The following is a 7,827-nucleotide window of genomic DNA, read 5'->3' as shown; positions in this document are numbered from 1 at the left end:
TTCTAGTGTGGTATTGAAAGCCTGCAGGAAGACTTAGCTCAATTTGTGCCAGTTTTCATTAATATTCAACGAGCTAAGCTGCTTGACTCTGGCTAACAGCTAGTCGGTTTCGTCCATAACTTGACAGCTGTTATCAACTCATTTTAGCTTCATGGCATGAACTTAGCTTGGCTAGCAAGTGCTAGCATTGTCCAAATGGGCATAAAACCTGCTAGGCTAGCTAATGCATTAAACCTGTATAACATAGCACTTTCTTGAGTTGACAATAAAGTTTTACTTACGGACTGGGAACTGGTCGTAGACTGCTGCGATGGTAGCCTACTGCTCCAGGCTTCAATAGGAACCTTTTTGCAAAGCCTGTGGCATTTTTAAAAAAAATAAACTGAAGCTATTTGATCCTCAAGTCTGAGGGCAAAATGCATTGTTGAAGTTCTATTCGTGCATAGCGTGCAAGCCCGTTGACATTCAGCCATCCTTGCATACAAAAACTCACAGTCACAGAGCTAAACAAATTCTGTGGGCACGTTCTGAACTGGGCGAGCTCATGAATAGTAATGAGCTCAATCAATTCCACGTCAAACTGAAGAGCTTTTGCAATTGGCCTGATTTCTCCGCTTATTTCTTTTCAGTGGCTAGAGCTGACAGAGGAGGTAGCTGTTCATTTTCACATTCATTCACGACATAGCACAAACACATATGGACCTAACATATTTTAAAAAATACAAGTAAAAACGGTTTTGTGTGGCAAAGCACCTTTAATAATTTACTGTCCTTAACTGGATATAGGTAACTGCACAGTGCAAAGTGTCTGTGGAGTGTCCCAACATATGAAAAGATCAACACCTAAATCATTACCTAATATTGCGTTACTTAAAACAATCTGATGCGGTTTCTTATTTGTGATTCTCTGGTCGGGGGAAAGCAAAGTTGCTATACTGTCAGGTTCTCTGTAGATGGGCTGGAAAGGCGAGCCATTCTCCCTTACAGGTTAGTTTACCATCAGAATGACTAGGGTGCCTTTAATATAACACCTGAAGCATTGTGTAACACCTGCTAAATCTGGAAGAAAACTTAAAAACTTGATTTGGTTGACTAGTTTTGTTTTTCTAACATACATGTATGGATGAGATCACCCATGCATCGTTTGATGTAAGAGGGAGATGACATCCACTTGATTTGAACACGTCCTCTGGATTTAGGAACTGTGCGTCTGATTTTTGTAGTCTGTTGCCCTGATTCTTATCTAAGCATGATGTAGAGTCAAATCAAAACACACTCATTCCTGAATCCAAGGCAGAGCATCATTAAAATATGTCACTGTAAGTAAGGGGGGTGAGGGGGGGTTCGAGAAAGTTCTTTAAAATAAAATAATAACTATTAAGGAAGAAGACAACAATCATTATAAATTTCTGTAGAAGCGAAAGCCAATTCAAGGACAACCAGACAAGCGAGTGCGTTTGAATGGCGCTGGAAGGGGGAAAAACAAACTGTAACAAATAATACAATCGCAAAATTCGCCATGCTTCCATTCATAGTGCAATTGACATAGATCTTAAAGTAAGTGAAGGACCAAGCAAAATATGAACATTTAAACAGGCTGTCAACATGGGCAAAAGCTTTCGAAGCACTCAATTCAAGAAAAAATTACCTGACCTTCTAATCTTAAATTGTCTTGTTGCTAGGCCAACTGGTAGACGTGTTTATAAAAGGGGCTTGAAGTAATACTTTGACACCCACATGGTGGCATGTCTCACTATGTGATTTAAAAGACAGACCAACAATCAACTACTGGTTATTTTTAGTCAGAACAATCAAAACACTGTAATGTATGACACTTGTGGTATGATATGCTCTAGTAATAATAAACATTAATAACAAAACATATTCCTCCCTGCTTTGGTATATGCACCCTTATCTGCATTGCAAAACAACATTTTTGTTGCTGTCGCTCGCTACAAGGTTGCATGTGTCCATGAGATAGAGGACAAAACCAGAAAATTGAGGGGGAAAACATTTGACCTCGGTGATGAAAATTAGAGGGTGCATCGAGGAAGCAATTTCAGCTGATTAGTGAAAGAATGAATGCCCCCTTTCATAATGGGTCCCCTGTTTAATGTCGAGCCAACGAGGGAGTAATAAAAGGCATGGAGAAGGGTCTCAGCTCAAGGTCTTTGGCCTGGGTGCAGATCGCACTGAGGGCACCCTACACCAGTACGGGGAGATGCACTCATCTCCCCGTAGCACCATGCTTGACTTGGACTTCCTGTAATCAAGCTTCCTCAGTGTAAACTGCAGAGACCTATTGTTCACTAATTGGAAGTAGAAACATTGTTTAATTGTGCAATAAGCTCAGCTGTACAACATATAGTACAGTTTTTACATTCTTAGTGTAATCATAATCAAACTCTTAATCTTTTATTGATATAGCCTCTTACTGTATGCATACCTTTGATTGCTATTTTACTTACTTTACACGGTTTCAGTACAATGGTTTTCAATGTAAATGTGTTTTATTTAGTTTAAAAGTTAAGTCATTTTTTTGGAATATTGCTATTATTTCTTGGTGTTTTTTTCTTTGTTATTTTGATTTTATTTTCATACAGCAATGTTTTTGAATTTCTATCCAATCCATGAGATCTGTAGTTGGTGTAATAGCCCACTGAGGATAATTGTAACTGCCAGTCAGAAATTGTAGGTTGTAAGAAGACGTAAAAGCTTGAGAGTGGTGAATACTGAATCCTTCTGTGTAGTCACTATTTACTGAGAGGTGGTGGTTGTCAAGGTGAAGGTGACTTTACATGTACATAAGACAATCTTTACACATCTAGTTCACCCCATAATTACTATTGGAATGACCAGTTAGTCTTAGGATAGAACCAGGTTATATTGTCTACAATACCCAGCTTGACCTGGTACTAGTGACCATATCACATGATAGTTACATTAAGAATAGGGAAAGAGTCCAGTGTGATGATTTATCAGTCAGTTTTATTCAGGGGTTAAATAAACTCCTATAACAGTAGACAAGTAAAGTTATAAATCACCTCTACAGTTTATTAATGGACTTATCCATTACCAGACAGACAGTTCTCTGAAGTTCTCTGCAAAACACTCTTTGTGACTGTCAAACAAGAAAAGCTGTCATCCTTGAAATATAATGACAAAATTGGACTTCTATCCGTTGCGGATGCCTAGAATAAGCCTCTACATTGTGGGTATCCCCGGGGACGGCAGTGGGCTTACAGGGCGCCAGGAAGTATTGAGTTTTACCGCAAGCCTCACTTCCTCTTATCAGGTCTAAATCAGGTCTAATCCTTCAAAACAAAGGCTCCCATCGAGGAGCTGATTATTTGATCATTGTCAACAACACGCTGATTTCCCATCTTAATTATTGTTCTGTGCATTGTGTTCACATTTCTCAACAACAGACTTCTGGACTGATTAGTTGACTCTCCCCTAGTGACGTCACTCAATCAAAAATGTCTTAATCCATGAAGGTAAGATGTTCACTCTTTTGACTCGGATAGCAACACCACTAGATTGCGAAATAAGCAACTCCCTCTCTTAACATGAAACCATTTGACAGTGTCATACCAATTAATTTGTCTGACTGTGAGGTGATTGTTTCTTTTTAAGTGGTGCAATCCATCATCAATCCCTCTCAATTGCCCTGGAGGAATGACAAGAAAAATATGCCTTACCCTCAATGCCAAAATCCAGACAAATCTAGCCTGACGAGCCAGACCCACATTAAAATGTAGGGTCTGGGCACTCACCGTTCGCAGTGCTCAGTCCGAGGGGCGGGATAATCAGTTGTCTTTCAAATTCCCTCTGCACGCAATAGGACAGCAGCAGCGCTATGAGTCCCATGCGTTTCCCACCAGCGGAGCTAGTTGGCTAGTTCAAACGTTTGCCAACTTGATAAAAGCTTAACTCGTGTCACACTGTTCGCCAACAGCAACATCCATCTTATTTGTTTTCAAGTAGCAGGGAATTCAAGCCAACCGCAACTCTGCCATCAATCATTATGTTAAGCCCACCTAACGACTCTATACACGATTTCATTGGCCTGATTGAGTTTCGATTTCTGGAGCTCGCAAGCCAACGGAGAGTTGCCGCTAGGGGCACGTCTAGATTTCTAGGCAAATCATCTGCACAGGAAAAGACAAATCATCTGCACAGGAAAACCAAGGGGGAGTAATCTCCTCATTTGCAAATTCTGCAGGACTATTATATTTTACTAAGGCAAATAACACAAGCAATAGATCATATGCTGTTTGAATTGGTCTTGCACAACCAGATACCACCAGAAAACGATGGAATCCATACATTCACCCTCTACCTTACACAAAACACTAAAGTGCTAATTATAAACTAGTCAGGGGGATTGCGTTTCCCGTACAACTACGGAGGTTAGCTTTTTACTAACGTGGTACGATGCATCGTTCAACTAACCAACATGTAAGTTACAACTGTTTCCCAAAACCGTCGTACTTACATAGTACTTTGTTAGTTTGAACCATGTTGGTTTCAACCAACATAGTTCAGACTACAATGGTTGCAGATGTGTTCGGAGAATGTCGGGCTCTGTCGGTTAGAGCCGAACGCATGAAGTCACGTAAAAGTAATGAAATTTGACATTGCATGACGTTTCCTGGGCCCAGCAGTTATAATATCAATAATAATAATAATAATAATAATAATACTTATTACAAGAATAGGCAGTAATTTCAATAGGCCATAGGCTATGTATGCTTTTAAAAATATATATATATTAGGCTATTAATAATAATAATAGGCATAACATAATAATGATAATTGTAATAATAACGTCACAGTCTATTGAACGTAGCCTACTAATTAGCCTAATCAGTGAAGCATAAATCGCCAACCGAGCAAATGTGAACAAATAAGTTACACATTTAATGAAACACACCGAATAGCCTATAGGCTAAATACTGGCCAATATTTTCGCTTGTTGTGGCGTGACGAGGTGGCGTGAAAGGATAGACCTCTGCATTTCGGATCTTGTAGTCGTAGGTTCGAGTCTAGATAATGATCATATAACAATGGTTTTGGAATCTTGGATAGGCTCAGTCACTAAATATTCCTATGATCGTTTAGAACCTGTAGTCCTAGTTTTAACTACTGATTGGAGACCATATGCTTACTAGCCTAGGCTTAGGATAAATGTATATTATGTTGTATGAAAATTGGCATGGTTAGATTAGATTCAACTTTATTGTTATTGTGCAGAGCACAAGTACAAATACAACCAAATACAGTTTGCATCTAACCAGAAGTGCCAAAAAGGCAGAAAAGTGCAATGTGATATATAAAGTATAGACAGGTGCATAGACAGGACAAGACATATAGTGCCGTGTAGACAGTAGTATACAGTTGGTTTGCAGAAGGTGATTTATATGAGTAATATAAATGAAATATAAATATGTGCAGTATCTTAGCAGTTACCTTACAGTAAGAGCAGAATAAATATGGATATGTAATATGAACAATGTTGAACAACATGTTGTTGTGTAAGTGCTTTGGGTTTCACTCTTTCACTCTAAAAGCGCTATATAAATGAATACTTTACTGTATGATTGCCCTTCATTTCAATGCGATTTTGTCATGCCTTTATGCAGCATTTTTCCAATGTTGCCCTTGTTATGTGTTTTCATTGTGACACTGAAAACTGAATACTGTTACCACACACAAGTATTTCATGATATTTTAAATGCACAGATACAGTTTTTTTACCATTACTTTTTATCCATTGTAGTTATGAAGTTGTGTGTTGAATCACAACCACAAAATGACAGTTCACATAGCACAAATGTTTCAATGCTCAAATGGTTGAAGGATCTGCGCCAGCTGTACTAACACACACACACAAACACACACACACAGTGTTATTGTAGGTGCTGCTCATGTTGTTGCCTTCTGCTGCTGAGATAGTAGCAAAGTCTATACTGTTGTTTTCAAATGCATGTCTATATTCCCTGAGTGCACTGACATTTCAAGACCTACTTTATTCCATCAACCCCCTATGATAATACAAGCATGTCAACTGCTCCATCTAGGAGCCCAACAGCGAGGCAGAGGCACGATACAACAACGCCCATAGCCGGACCCGCGTTGTTTTGGAGAGGGCCCTGGGCATGTGGAAAGGTGTGTGAGCAAATCCGCTGGTGGCCTGAAGCTCCATCCTGCAAAGGCGTGCAGTGTAGTTTTAGTGGCGGCGCTTCTGCAACATGGCCCTTCAGGATCACATCCCACTGCCGGCTGATGAGGAGCTGTTAGTGGAGGAGGTGGAAGAGGTCATTCCAGTGGCTGCTGCACACCTTCCTGCTGGCCTGGAAGCACACTGGGAATTAGTTGCACATATGTTTGGCCCCTAAACACCCAAACCCCACAATCAATTCCCTGCCACTTTCCCACCATCACTTTCTCCCCATGATTCCTCCCACACACACACACACACACATGTTCCCTATGAGCCATGACATCAAAATACATACACAGATTGAAAGGTCACAAAGCAAAGGCAACTTACCATTTTTCCGCCTCCCATGACAGGCCTACCCATACCTGGGCCATGAAGGACAAGTTAAATCAGTGAAAATCATGTCACATTTTGACACTGACCACAGCACTCTGCATGCTCACTTAAGTCCCAGAGCCTGAGGTCTTAAAGTTCTCCAAGCGAGAGGCTACTCAACTTCACAGCAGCATTCTGTCATTGTACCAACATAATTTAGCGTAATTCATGTGTTCAAATATCAAGATCATATAATAACTGAGACTAGCCTAACTTATACACCCGCTAAACATAGCTTGTGATCAGATAAGATACAACACAAACCCCACTCCACAGGCATACTCACCTCACACCCATCGACTCAGTCTTGAACCCCTGACCTCTCTCATGTAAAGCACACACGCTACAGTCTCTGCCACAGCACAGTCACTTCACCACATCATAATGGGCTGTAGAGTCCATATACCGTTAGCTATGTGTATGATTAGCAGATGCTTCATCCAAACACACTAACATACGACAACAATGTAACGTTATCCTTTTATAACAATTACAATGCTAGCCTCACATAACAATACCGTTGGCATTCAAAAGCTTTATCACCAGATAACTTAACTTAACGGGTGTTCGAAAGAATCTGTGCTGACACATTAGCATTAGGCTACATGTAAATTCACGAATAATAACAACACAGATGATTGCGGTCACCATAGCACTTCACCACAGGCCGCTCTGTTGTGGTCTAACTCCACAACACTTCACTTTCCACTGTACCACATAACGTTGTCCAGTAATGTGCAATTGTAGCTTCCAGCAATGCTATGGTATGGTATCCCACAGCAATGTTATGGGATCGTTTAATGGCTACCTCTCATCCATCTGTCCTCTGCGTGTTCCGTCATCAGGGTTACGTCGTCTACTATGGTTCTTACTACATACTACAGGTCGAGAGGTGTAGCTGTAACTACACAACTTTACGATAGTGGTTGCGAACGTTAGTTGCTACTATGGTTTTGGGAAACACTGACGCAGTGTCACGATGCATCGTACTATGTAAGTTCCACCACCATAGTTCACACTATCGTTTTGGGGAACAGTTGTGTCGTACTTACATAGTTGCAACCATGTTAGTTGCTACCGTAGTTAGCAACGATGCTTTTGGGAAACGCACTCCAGCTCAGTAAGCTCGCTTACATCTATCCCACTGCCTACCCTGTATACAGTTGGGTGTCAATTTCAATTAAGTGTGTGGTGCATAGAAGTTACAAGCTATGAGGTAATGCTAA

At 40.4% G+C, this 7,827-nt stretch overlaps 1 long non-coding RNA gene across 1 annotated transcript; it reads right to left on the bottom strand.

Annotated features, from left to right (window-relative positions):
* Positions 1-5,448: 5,448 nt before the first annotated feature.
* Positions 5,449-7,599, bottom strand: LOC121694376. The gene is made up of 3 exons (XR_006025738.1): positions 6,888-7,599; positions 6,557-6,591; positions 5,449-6,356 (listed from the first exon to the last, which is right to left on the bottom strand). It is a non-coding gene; the product is annotated as an uncharacterized LOC121694376 (long non-coding RNA).
* Between the last annotated feature and the right edge of the window lie 228 nt (positions 7,600-7,827).

Source organism: Alosa sapidissima, chromosome 20, assembly GCF_018492685.1.
Source record: "Alosa sapidissima isolate fAloSap1 chromosome 20, fAloSap1.pri, whole genome shotgun sequence".
NCBI lineage: Eukaryota > Metazoa > Chordata > Actinopteri > Clupeiformes > Clupeidae > Alosa > Alosa sapidissima.
Note: the sequence above shows the minus strand (reverse complement) of the source record. Positions and strands in the feature narration are given on the sequence as shown.